The sequence below is a fragment of the Cyprinus carpio genome, chromosome B5 (assembly GCF_018340385.1).
Source record: "Cyprinus carpio isolate SPL01 chromosome B5, ASM1834038v1, whole genome shotgun sequence".
NCBI lineage: Eukaryota > Metazoa > Chordata > Actinopteri > Cypriniformes > Cyprinidae > Cyprinus > Cyprinus carpio.
This window is the reverse complement of record NC_056601.1, coordinates 852,860-866,005: the sequence shown is the minus strand read 5'-3', so window position 1 is coordinate 866,005 and position 13,146 is coordinate 852,860.

Below are 13,146 nucleotides of genomic sequence, written 5' to 3'. Positions count from 1 at the left end.
GATGAATCAAAACTTTCCGAGCGATCCATTTCATTTGTTTATGTAACATAAAATCAGTGTTGCTCATTGAAGTACAGTCACAAAAAGTCAACACACTTCATTTTCATGCCACAACACGCTTTGCTTCAAACGGAAAACTGAAAGATTGAAAAGCCTGTTTTCAGCAGACTAAATATCAAGACATGATCAGCTTTCAGACAAGATTATGTGCTCGATATGTTCTTCATTCATGAGTGATTGTCTGCGATGGATCTGATACCCCAAGGCCTTTTTGTCGTTCAAAGCTGTGCTTCTGTGTTCTCTCCTTTTTTTAAGGAAATCTCTACAATTTATACTGTAATCATAAGCACCTAAACCAGATGGAAGGATGCCAGTTCCAAAAAAACTAAACCTGTGATTTAGTTTAAGAGGCGGAGAGGTGCAGGGATGGTTATAATTAACCTGTTCTCACAGCGGAAGAACATTTGAGAGATTGCAGGTAACTTAGAGAACCTTACCTGTGTCAGAAAATAAATGAACATACAGACATATACTATAAAGAACTGATCAATAGATTTTTGTAAACATAACAATGTACTTGACAATTTTATTCTAGTCGCTGTACTGTTTATAATATATGTTTTTTGTGCTTTCACGTGTTTAAATGTGTCTGGGATTTGCAAGTGTGCTCACTTGGTTGCTATTCTTAGATAAGGTGAAAGATTTGATTGTGTTTTTGCCAAATCAGATGTGTCATCAGAGACGGTTGAATATATAAACAAATCTCTTTTTGATTGATTAATCCTTGACATTTTCTTTCACTGTGATTAAAGGTTAGATTTTCACCACCAATTCCAACCTCTGTTAATATATTTTCCAGCTAAGCTATCTTATGGTGACATTTCCAAATGTTTGATGTGAACTTTTATTCTTAGTTTTATGGACAGTGACTCAAGTTCCTGTAGCTCAAGTGGATCATGGCTCTAGCTACGCCAAGGTCATACAGGTTTGATTTCCAGGGAAGTGTAAGCTTTATAAATGCTTGCACCAGATGCATATTGTAAATGTCTTTGGGTTATCCTGCTTGGTGAAGTAAGTCTTGGTAGTCAAGACTTGACTAATATTTGCTAGCCAAGACTTGAATAGTTCATATGCACACAGAAACATTACATAAAGTTAACATCCATTGTACGCAAGCCATCTGCATCTCTTCCTTTCTGCAGGATGAATTGATTCAGAAGTTTCCATCTGTCACTCTATTATAGCCTAATAAAGCAGCATGGTCAGGGATGAGTACCTGTTGGCGTCAAACCTGAGCCACTGTGAGAGCATTGTGAGAGTTCCACACACTGTAAAAAATGACTGTGAATTTAACGGTAAAAGGCTGTAAAAATGCTACAGTAACCTGGTAAATGGTGAACGGTAAGTTCCCCTACTATATACAGTAAAAAACTGTGTTGGACATTACACATTAATTTTACGGTAGTATACCGTTTTTGGAAGTGAAAAAGCATTTATAATTTACAGTGAATAACTGTAAATTGACATTCCCAGAATGCGTTACATTATCAATTTTTTTCTTTTTCTTTTTTGAAATAACTGTTTCTTCTTAGTTTTTTCTTATCAGTTTTAAAACGTAAAACCTAAAATGTTGCTACTGTATTTTTTATGGTAAAATTCTGGCAACCTCACCTGCCATTTCTTTACCGTAAATTTTACAGATTTTTTTTGACAGTGAAGCAAAGTGGAAGTGAAAAATAATATATAATTTACAGTGAATAACTGTAAATTGACATTCCCAGAATGCGTCACATTTCAAATTATTATTATTTTTTATTTTTAAATAACTATGTTTCTTCTTAGTTTTTGTACATTTGGGTTATATGTTAAATCTAATGTCATTTATGTTTATTGCATGATTTTAGTTTCATGTGTGTTGCCATGATGGTGTTTAGTGTTTGTGTGAATGTGCACCTTCTATATATGTTAATATTTCAAATCTGCTTGTGATGGGCTTTGGTTCATCATGTGACTTTATCACCATCACCTGCTTTTGGTGGTTATCAGTGCAAAGGTACAAAACAGATTTCAGTACTTGAATAGGTTGGTATATTAACATTATATCAGTTAATGAAATTGTGGTATTTAATTGTAAATTTAAGTTAGAAACTAAAACCTAGTTGCTAGCATTTTTTTACGGTAAAATTCTGGCAACCTCATCTGCCGTTTCTTTACCATAAATTTTACAGATATTTTTTTGACAGTGCAGCACGGCGTCTGAGAACCACACTGGGCTGCTGTTTGGAAAGGGCTTTGCGGCTGACACCTGTCACCTCAGCACACACAGCTCCGAGGAGAGCGGGATTAGAGATGAGGCCTGAACATTCCTGCTCCGAGAGATGGGGGTGTGTGGGTGGGGCTCGCTTCTATCACTGAAGTCAATGAGTCACAACTGGAAAGTTCAGAGATGGTCTGTCATTCCGTCAAAAAGAAACATCCCAAACTTGAAAAGCTTTTTTGTCAAGTCATAAAACTTGTCATCACCTGTCTCACTGATATACTGTAAAACAATATATCAGAAGTTTCCCTTTTAATACCGATAGCAGACTATAAAAATGCAACATGATATCTACAATTCTTTTCCTCTTTGTATTTGTTGTTGCTCCTAATGTTACTATAGGGAGTGTTGAATAGGTACAGTTTTAAAAAGATCTCGAGGAACCCATTAATTAGGGATGGACAATACGATACCGATACATTGATTATTGATTAACTGATTATGATTATTTATAATGTGCGTTGTAATGCATTATTACTTTTTAAAATAATTATAACCAAATTTAACAATGAATTTATAAGTGTTATAATTTATTAACTGTGGTTACAATTATTAATGAGATGTGCAATGCATGTGCAATGCATAATAAGGTGCATTAAAAGGCAAAATTAATGCATGAAAACAACTTTTATAATGCATTATACATAAAGGTTTTAATAAAAGTGTTACCAAAGTCTCTTATGTTCACCAAGACTGCCTTTATTATATAAAAAATACAGAAGGGGATTTGAGTAAAATTGTGAAATAATATTACAGTTTAAAATAACCGTTTTAATGCATCTTTGTTAAATAAAAGTATCAGTTTCTTTCAAACAAAATAAATAAATAAATAAAAATAATACCCCAAATTCTGAACAGTAGTGTAAGTTAAAAACCCTTCCAAAGCCCCCAGCCTCTACAATATTATTATAATCTTTTTGACTGTTTTTGCCTGTTTTATCTGATTGATTTAAGTCTGATTGCTTAGGCTAATGTTGTAGTGTTTTTTGCTTTGGAAGCACCAGTCACATATTCCTAAAATGTTGAAGTCTAGTTTTTAAAATCTCCCGACTCAGCATTACTCCCTATTCCTGAAAACTAGATAAAATGGAGCACGTCCCAAACACAGGCCACTTGACTGACTAAGCTAGTTGTCATCGTCTGAGAGAGATTCCAGGACTTGTAAAAACACAAGGCATAGCCCTCGACTTCAGCACGGTTGTCCCCGTGATTGTCAGGTTAGTAATAATATCAAACGCTCCTGTGTCTCAACACCTCAGCCCAAGACACTAAGAAACTGTAAAGAATACGACAGCTCATTCTCACAGGTGTCATGCTGTTACATGGCGGAGCACGCTCTCTGTGTTGTTGTAAAAGGACTCAAATTAGCCTTAATAGTAGCTTGCATTGTAAAGGGTAAAAGCAATTATGGTGTTTTGCTGTTGTTTAAATATGCCGTCATACGTGTCCCACATGTGTGTGGGATTTTGTAATTCTTTAGAAAATGTGATGCTTTTTGTGCAGTCGCTCTAAAATTAGAAGCTGAAATTAAAAGTTGTCTTATTTTAGGTAATTTAGCATGTGACAGTCTTGCCTTTTTTTCTACCCACGTGTTCTAGAAAGAAAAGGAGAGAAGGGAAAAATAGAACGCCTGAGTTAAAGTGACTGACAGTCTGCCAGCACAGTCATGTTTGATGTGTAGAAAAAAGAACAGTGTCGGCAGGTTCTTTGACATTCTGCTTTGGATTCAAGTTCACTGCTGAGTTTAACACAGCTTTGTTTTGTTTTGCTCTTTACTTTTTTCTTTTTTTTCACTAGCTGTTTTATTAGCCTTTTTTGTGACTAAAGTTAGTCACTGGCTTGTAGCAAAATTTATATGATCATTGCCATTTACACTACCATCAAAAGTTTGGGATCAGAACAAATTTTAAGGTTATTTTTTTTATTTTATTTAATTTTTCAGGAGTTTATTCTGCTCATCAAGGTTGCATTTATTTGATCAAAAATACAGGAAAAAAATTAATATTGTGAAATATTATTACAATATAAAACAACAGTTTTTAATTTTATTATTTTAATATGTATTAAAATCTAATTTATTCCTGTGATGTAAAGCTGAATTTTCAGCATCATTACTCCAGTCTTCAGTGTCACATGATCTTCAGAAATCATTCTAATATGATGATTTATTATCAGTGCCTGAAACTGTTAATTTAACTCATAACTTGTAACTGTTATGAATAAAAAGTTAAAAATGAGCATTTATTTAAAATATAAATTTTTATTAACAATTTACACTACAGTTCAAAAGTTTGGGGTCAGAAAATGTTATTCTTTTTTTTTTTGAAAGAAATCAAAACTTTTATTCAGCAAGGATGTGTTAAATTGCTAAGAAGTGATAGCAAAAATTTATATTGTTAGAAAATGTTTATATTTTGAATAAATTGCTGTTCTTTTGAACTTTTTATTCATCAAAGAATCCTGAAAAAAGTATCGCCGTTTCCAAAAAAATATTTGGCAGCAACATTGATAATTCTAATAGTAAATCATATTAGAATGATTTCTGAAGGATCATGTGACACTTTATACTGGAGTAATGATGCCGATCTGCAAATTCAGCTTTGCATCACAGAAATAAATTATATTTTAAAGGATATTAAAATAGAAACCATTATTTAATATTGTAATATATATTATTCTTTTTTCCCCTGTATTTTCTGATCAAATAAATGCAGCCTTGATGAGCATAAGAGACTTCTCAAACTTTTGACCGGTAGCGCATGTTGTGGAATGGCAAACTGAAAGTAGACATGCTACTAATTTTGCTGTTGCTGTTGTCATGAAATCGATTAAATGAGGTGTAAAGTGATTGGTGAAAAAAGCATGCTCGAGGGCTAATGAGTCACATTCATGGTGTCTATCCTAGCTTATCATCATCGCCTTGATCTTGTAATGTATGTAAAAAAAACCTTTATTTGGATTACTATTTGGATTGCACAATGCTCCTTTCTTAATATTAAGCCTAAAATATGTTTTAACGTCACTATTGATGAGGATTGTATGATCCTGGAATAATAAATGCAAGACATTTAAAGTGCACCTGAGGAATACTGTACTTGCAATAGTTCCACTTTAGCACAATCAAATATACTTCAGTATATGTTTAGTGTGACTTCAGCACAATTAAAGTGCATTAAGCACAAAATTAGTTGTTTTAATTTAGCAGACTTTAAGTATATAAGTTTAGTATACTAAAAGTACAGTTGCAGGGTATTTTTATTAAGTACATAGCTACGTAGATGTATTTGTAGTATACTTAGCATGAAATAAATGTATTTGAAATACATTTTGGTATGTTTATTTTTCACTAGGGTATCCAACACTCACAAGACAAATAGTCGCCTCACCATATTATGTGTGCAGACACCCAGGATAAAATATAACAGTGTTTTACAGTATGAAAGGTATCTGAGCCATAATGACCCATGAGAATTTCTGATTTTGCATCGGTGTGCAGGAATGAGTGGAGTTTGGCACCCAGTGGCACTCATTAGCGGGTCACTGCCTGGTCAGCCAAACCGCCCGCCTCGACTCCTCTTGTACTCGCTCAGTAAATACTAAAGTTATAAAAAATGTAAACTCCTTTTTCCCCTAATGGGGGAATAAAGGCTCTTTCTTCTAGGACGCTGTTGGTTTGGAAGGAGGGCAGTCAGGTTGGAGTTCTGGGTCAAAGTGAGCTCTGTGTCCAATGCAGTGGCTATGAGCTCATGCTAACCAAGAGGCCTGAGGTTTGTGTGTGTGTGTGTGTTTGTGTCTGTGTGTGTGTGTGTGTGTGTGTGTGTGTGTGTGTGTGTGTGTGTGTGTGTGTGTGTTTTAGTGCTGGGTCACGGCTAAAGCAGCTGCTCTCTCTCATATCTCTTCTAATGGTGGGATTCATTTCATTCTGACCTCATCATCATCCTCTCGGCTCCAGAGCTCTGTTTCATCATTGCAGGGCATCCCGTCAGACTGTTTTCATTCTCTTTTCTCTTTCTTCTCACTCTTTTTAATTCTGAGCTCCTGTATGTTTGGTGTCTTTGTGTTTTGTGGTTGGTCGTTCAAATCTGACAGTCTGTTGTGGTAATACTGCTATTTCAGATTAATTAGAAATAATACACTACTGTTCAAAAGTTTGGGGTCAGTGCGTTTTTTTTTTTTTTAAGAAATTAATACTATTTTTATTCAGCGAGGACACATTCAATTAATTGAAAGTTACAGTAAAGAGTTATATTGTTTTAAAAAAAATCTGTTTTAAATAAATGCTGTTCTTTTGAACTTTCTGTTCATCAGATAATCCAGAAAAAAAAATGCATCACAGTTACCATAAAAATATTAAGCATCACAACTGTTTCCAACACTGATAATAAAAACAAATATATATTGTGCAGCAAATTATCATATTAGATTGATTTCTGAAGATCATGTGACACTGAAGACTTAATTAAACATACACACAAAAAAAAAAAATCACATTTTAAAATATATTGAAATAGAAAATAGTTATTTTAAATTGTAATAATTTTTTATAATACTACCATTTTTACTGTATTATTGATCAAATAAATGCAGCCTTGACGAGCATAAGATACTTGATTTATTTAGGTTAATTTATTTCTATTCCAGTTTTTTCCCTTTTTTTTTTTTTTTTTTGTTGTTTTAGTTTTATTTATTTCCAGGTAGTAATTTTAGTGCTTCAAATGTCACAGCAAAATTTTTGATTACTTGAATCTTTATATTTTAATTTAGCTTTATTTCAATGAACAAAAAAGTTTTTAATAGTTTTAGTTCTTGCACAGTAACAAGTACTGATACAAATCTATACACAAATCTGCTTCCTAGCGGTTTTGCTAAGACTGAATCGCCATTTTCCCCTTCCGCAGCGACTTACACAGACCTGCTTCCTCGAGAAGATGAATAGAATCGATAGTGTTTCCGTTGACCCCCTATGATTCATCATCATAAATTGTCAGCATGGGCCTTTTGAAGCGCTGCTGTAGCTATTTTTGGGCACAGCGGGGCTTCACTGAGTCTTTCAGTAAGATCATTGCTAACGTGGAAAGCTCTGGCCATCACAGCCCAGCGGTTAACATGCTCAGTTTCTCTGCAGCTGCATGTCATTTCTCTGGTTAGCCGCAGAGCACGGTGGCCCTGTTGCTTTCATCTGGCAAAAGAAAAGAAAAAAAAAAACGGACAGCAACAGATATCGTATTGATGAGTAGAGAGACAGAAATAAAGGAGAAAGAGTGAGAGGGGAGAAAAGCGGTAAAAATGAGGGGGAAGAAAGAAAGGAACAGAAAACTGAGGATGAAAGAGAAAACACTTTTGGGGAAAAAGTTTTTAACCCTATAAAGCCTACTGTATCATGTTTGATAAGCAAATGTCTATATGATACTAAAAAAGCTAACATTTATTTATTTATTTGTTTATTCATTCATTCATTTATTTATTTACTTATTTATTTGTTTGCTTGCTTGTTTATTTATTTGTTTATTTATGATTTTGTCTAACAATTCAGTAAAGTGATCCATTTAAAAAAAAATAATATAATTCTTACACATATATCATAATACATAATACATAAGATTAAAAAACATAACATCTTTTTTTCTTAAAAAATAATAATCAAAAACACATATGCAAACAATATTTTATTGATTTTTCTTTTTATATTTTAGATTTTGTCTACGGATTCAATAAAGTTAAATAAAGTGTTCCATTTCAAGTTTTTCCATCCAAATTTTTTTTTTTATATATAATATTAATTCATGTGCCAGGCTTTACGGGGTTCAAACATCATAGCTAGTTTGTTTCTGATCAATGGTGGTCTACCAGTTTAAACAATATTGACCAAGATGGTGCACTTCCTAAAGCAGCAAGCCGGCGAGCTCATTAGATTGTTGCAGGAGAGTCTTTTCAGTAAGAATAACACTCCAGCACACAGATTGGTATCGTGTTTTGAGTACTGCGGGTAAAAGCAGGGCCTCCCGGTGTGGTATGGCAGATGAATCTGAATACTTTTCACTGAAGCAGGTCCAGACTGACCCGGGCTGAAAATAAAAACATGACTACAAAACATTTGGTCTCTGAGCAACAGCACAGTGCTAGAACAGAGCTACATGGGACAGTGGCACATGACTGCATAGATTTGGTTTCAGGGTCTCAGAGGACAACAGAATGAGAGGAAGGACTGGACACATCTGTCCTAAAATGTCAAACGTTCATCATGGGGAACAAGACAGGGATTCTAGGATCCTACAAGGACTATATGTGCCCCTCACGTACAGTAGGAGTTTATATGGTTTCTGCACTACATGGTGACACATTTAATGAAGAGATGTGATCTGGGAAACACATCAGATATGCTACAACATGGCAGATTTACACATTTGCATTCACACAGGAAGTGTTCTCATGTTAACACAGACAAAGCTTTGTGGAATTGAACAGAAGGTATGTTAATAGTCCATTAACTCCCATAAACCATTGCTCATGCACTAAATACATATCAGCCCTTATCCAGAATTAGCTGAATAATATGTATGTGTCTGTGTGTGTGTGTGTGTGTGTGTGTGTGTGTGTATATATATATATATATATATATATATACTAGCACTATTTTAAAAAAAAGTCTTATCAAGGCTGCATTTATTTGATCAGTAAGATGGAATTTATTTCTGTGATCAAAGCTGAATTTTCAGCTTAATTATTTCAGTCTTCAGTGTCACATCTTTCAGAAATCATTCTTATATACAGTTTTGATGCTAAATAGACATTTTTAATTATTATAATTGTTGAAAACAGTTGTGCTGCTAACTTTTTTTCAGAATAATTTGAAAGAAATTATTTTCAATAGATCTCTTTCGTAATAATATAAACGTCTGTCATTTTTTATCAATATGTGTCCTTGCATAATGAAAGTATTAATTTCTTAAAAAATAATATATATGTCATCAATTAAATAAAGAAATCATGTTTGCCTTTTTTGAGTATCATATCAAAAACAAACTAGCCATGATGTTTAACCCTGTAAATCCTGACACAGTAAATAATATTCCGAATGAAAAAACTTGAAATGAAATGTAACACTTTATTGAACTTTATTGAACCTGTAGACAAACTCTAAAAAGAAAAATCAATAAAACATGTTTGCATAGGTATTTTTGATTATCAAATCAGAAATAAACAAGCTGTAATCGTTTAACCCTCTAAAGTCTGACACATGAAATAATCAGTCTAGAAATGAATTTTTATCATTTTAATGCATAGTACTTTACATGAGGCTTTTAGCTCTAGGGTCAAAGTGACAGCATGACCCACTCTGAACAAAGTCCCCACCTCTGCTAATGGACAGAAACAGCACATTTTTAAGCCCTCTTGAAAGCCAGTAACTTCATGGGTAATATGGTTCAGAGAGGGGATCCATGTAATAAGATCCTAATGTGAATACTCGGGAGACTGAACTGGCTGACCTGTGCCATCAACTACACATATGAAAGGCACCTGTCACACAGAGGAGTGATGCAGCCTGTTGTCCATGTTTCCCAGAGGAGACCCGCTGAGTCTGGGTCCCATCCGTCTCGCTGTGTCTTCATATCCGCTTGTTAAGTCTGACATCACGTGTCACCGCTTCCGTGTCCAAACGGTCTATCAGATACCACGAGAAAACAACAAAAGGTGCTATTATACACTCACAATGTGCTTTAATACTACCCACTGTAATGCATTCATCAGCATGTGACCGTCCTAATGATCCACGTTCAGTCAGACAGACGCTCACACATACAGTACAGGTCAAAAGTTTGGAAACATTACTATTTACACATACAGTACAGGTCAAAAGTTTGGAAACATTACTATTTTTAATGTTTTTGAAAGAAGTCTCTTCTGCTCATCAAGCCTGCATTTATTTGATCAAAAATACAGAAAAAACATTAATATTGTGAAATATTATTACAACTTAAAATAATGGTTTTCTATTTGAATATACTTTAAAAAAAAAAATTTATTCCTGTGATGCAAAGCTGAATTTTCAGCATCATTACTCCAGCCTTCAGTGTCACATGTAACATCCAGTCTATCACATGATCATTTAGAAATCATTCTAATATTCTGATTTATTATGAGTGTTGGAAACAGTTCTGCTGTCTAATATATTTGATGAAGAAAAGGTTAAAAAGAACTGCATTTATTAAAAATAAAAAAAAAAATTCTAATAATATATATTCTAATAATATATTTTCTTTACTATTACTTTTTATCAATTTAACACATCCTTGCTGAATAAAAGTATTGTTTCTATTAAAAAAAAGAAAGAAAAAAAATTACTGACCCCAAATTACTGACCAGTAGTGTATATTGTTATTACAAAATATTTATATTTTAAAAACATAGCTTCTTTTAATATTCTTTATCTATTAATACACTCCTAAACCCTCCGACAGTCATCAAAGTATCCTAAAAAAGTATCACATGTTCTGAAAAAATATTAAGACAGCAGAACTGTTTCCAACTTTGATAATGAATCATCATATTAGAATGATTTCTAAAGGATCATGTGATAATGATCCTAAAAATTCAGCTTTGCATCACAGAAATAAATGATAATTTAAAGTATAATAAATTTAAAAACAATTATTTTAAACTGTAATAATATTTCACAATATTACATTTTTTTCTGTACTTTTGATCAAATAAATGCAGGCTTGATGAGCAGAAGAAACTTCTTTCAAAAACATTAAAAATAGTAATGTTTCCAAACTTTTGACCTGTACTGTATGTATATATATATATGTATATATGTATTATATATATATATATATATTATATGACAATGAAAACATACATAAATAAAACTAAAATTATAATCTTAACCTTTAACTCCATACAGAAATTCCAGATAGCCAGACAATGAAAATATATATAAATAAATCTAAAAATTATATGTGTTTGGGTAGCTGTCAGCATGGAGACTGTAGTGTACACCTTAAATTTGAAAAAGTTTAGCTTAAATGTTTAATATGAATGAACAGTGCTCATAAACGGCTGCTGAGGTAGTATTCTCAAGGGAAGCGAGTCGAGGCTTGGACCCGGAAACAGCGCTTCTTACGTCACCACTTAACAACCGAATAGTGATAATGAACTTTGAATTGGATGATGATGTGTACATTTTTCTTATTTTGTTTTAAGATAATATTTTTTTGATTTGGTACTGCACTTAAGTAGCTACATAAATACTTAAATGTTTCCAAGAAGACAAAATAAGTGCAATTTACCCTGATGATCCAATTCAAAAAATTTTCACCCCCGACTCTTAATGCATTGTGTTGCCTTCTTGAGCATCAGTAAATATTTTCACCTTATTTTATAGTTATTTATGAGTCCCCCAATTGTCCTGCATGTGAAAATATGGATCTCAAAATCATACAGTCACTGCTGGAATGGATTCACATATGCAGAAAATGTTGGAGACCCAAAGAATGTGCAGGAGGTGGATTTTTCTGAAGAACAGTAGGCAGTATTTACTGTAGATAATTTACAAAATATCTTCATGGAACATGATCTTTACTTAATATCCTAATGATTTTTTTTTTTTTTTTTTTTGCATAAAAGAAAAAATAATAATTTGACCTATACAATGTATTGTTGGCTATTGCTACAAATATACAAATACTACCAAAAAACTGTAAAAATACATAATCACAAAAATAAATAAATCTTCACTTCAAGTTGAACCCCGAGTAAGTTAAATGCCAATCCCTGACTGAGCAATATTGATTTTAGCTCCTAATTTCCATCATGTCAAGAGCATCTGGTAAACCCATTTATAAAAACACTTTCTTAAAGTGCAATGCAAGCATGTTCATTTTTTTAAACATGAGTTCATAAAGCACTGTTGAACAGGAATAACCCATATAATCGTATTTCCATATCCTCCGGAGGTGCAAATGTGACATTTCTAAGGGTTGACTGTTTGGGTTTATGTGAAGTAGAGAGTGAGCACTTCCGGTTTTACACTTTTATGTCATTGCCAGATTGATGTCACTCATCTTTATCTGTCAGCATGCAGATTTACCGTAGTTTGTCTGACATTGTGCTGCATAGTGAAGCCTTTTGTAATGACAGCTATGCCCTCGATCCCTGCTTCTCTACATAATGTCTCTTCTCTGTTCACACCACCATTAGAAGACAAAAGACACAATGGCTGTTTAATTATTTGTTGATGGTTCCCGTGCTGTAGATTTTCTGTCTCTTGGCTGTGTAGTCATGTAATCCAGAAGCCATCTGGTTAGGGCAGGGTGTAATGTGTTATGTAGGGATGCTGGGATGCTGTTTCACTGAGTTTGAAATGATTATTTCTGACAGAGGGCCAAATAAGTGGTTTTGCAGAGCCAAAATGTATGCTTGATTACGGTATGCGTAGCTGACCAGGTGTGAGGGCAGCGTACTTGAACATTTGGATGGCGTTCGAACATACGGAGCAGCTTATAAACATATACACAGTGCTTTTTTGCAATAACTAAATGAGCCTTAAAAAGTTTAGAACAGAAATGACTTTGATCTGGAGTGAATTACGAGGGCTGCATGTACTGACTACCTTACGCTTCGACTTGAAGAAAGTGAGCGAAATGTATACAAGAGGAAGAGCGTGTCTGATTGCGTCGTTTCCAAAGGCATTTTGTGTTGAGTGCTGCAGTTTAAAGAAATTAGATCAGATTAGATCAGAGCAGTTTGCCTCTAGTTATGTAAACTAATATAATGTCTGTGTACAGTATGTTTTCACTAATACAGAAAATATGTTTGCAAGGTATTGC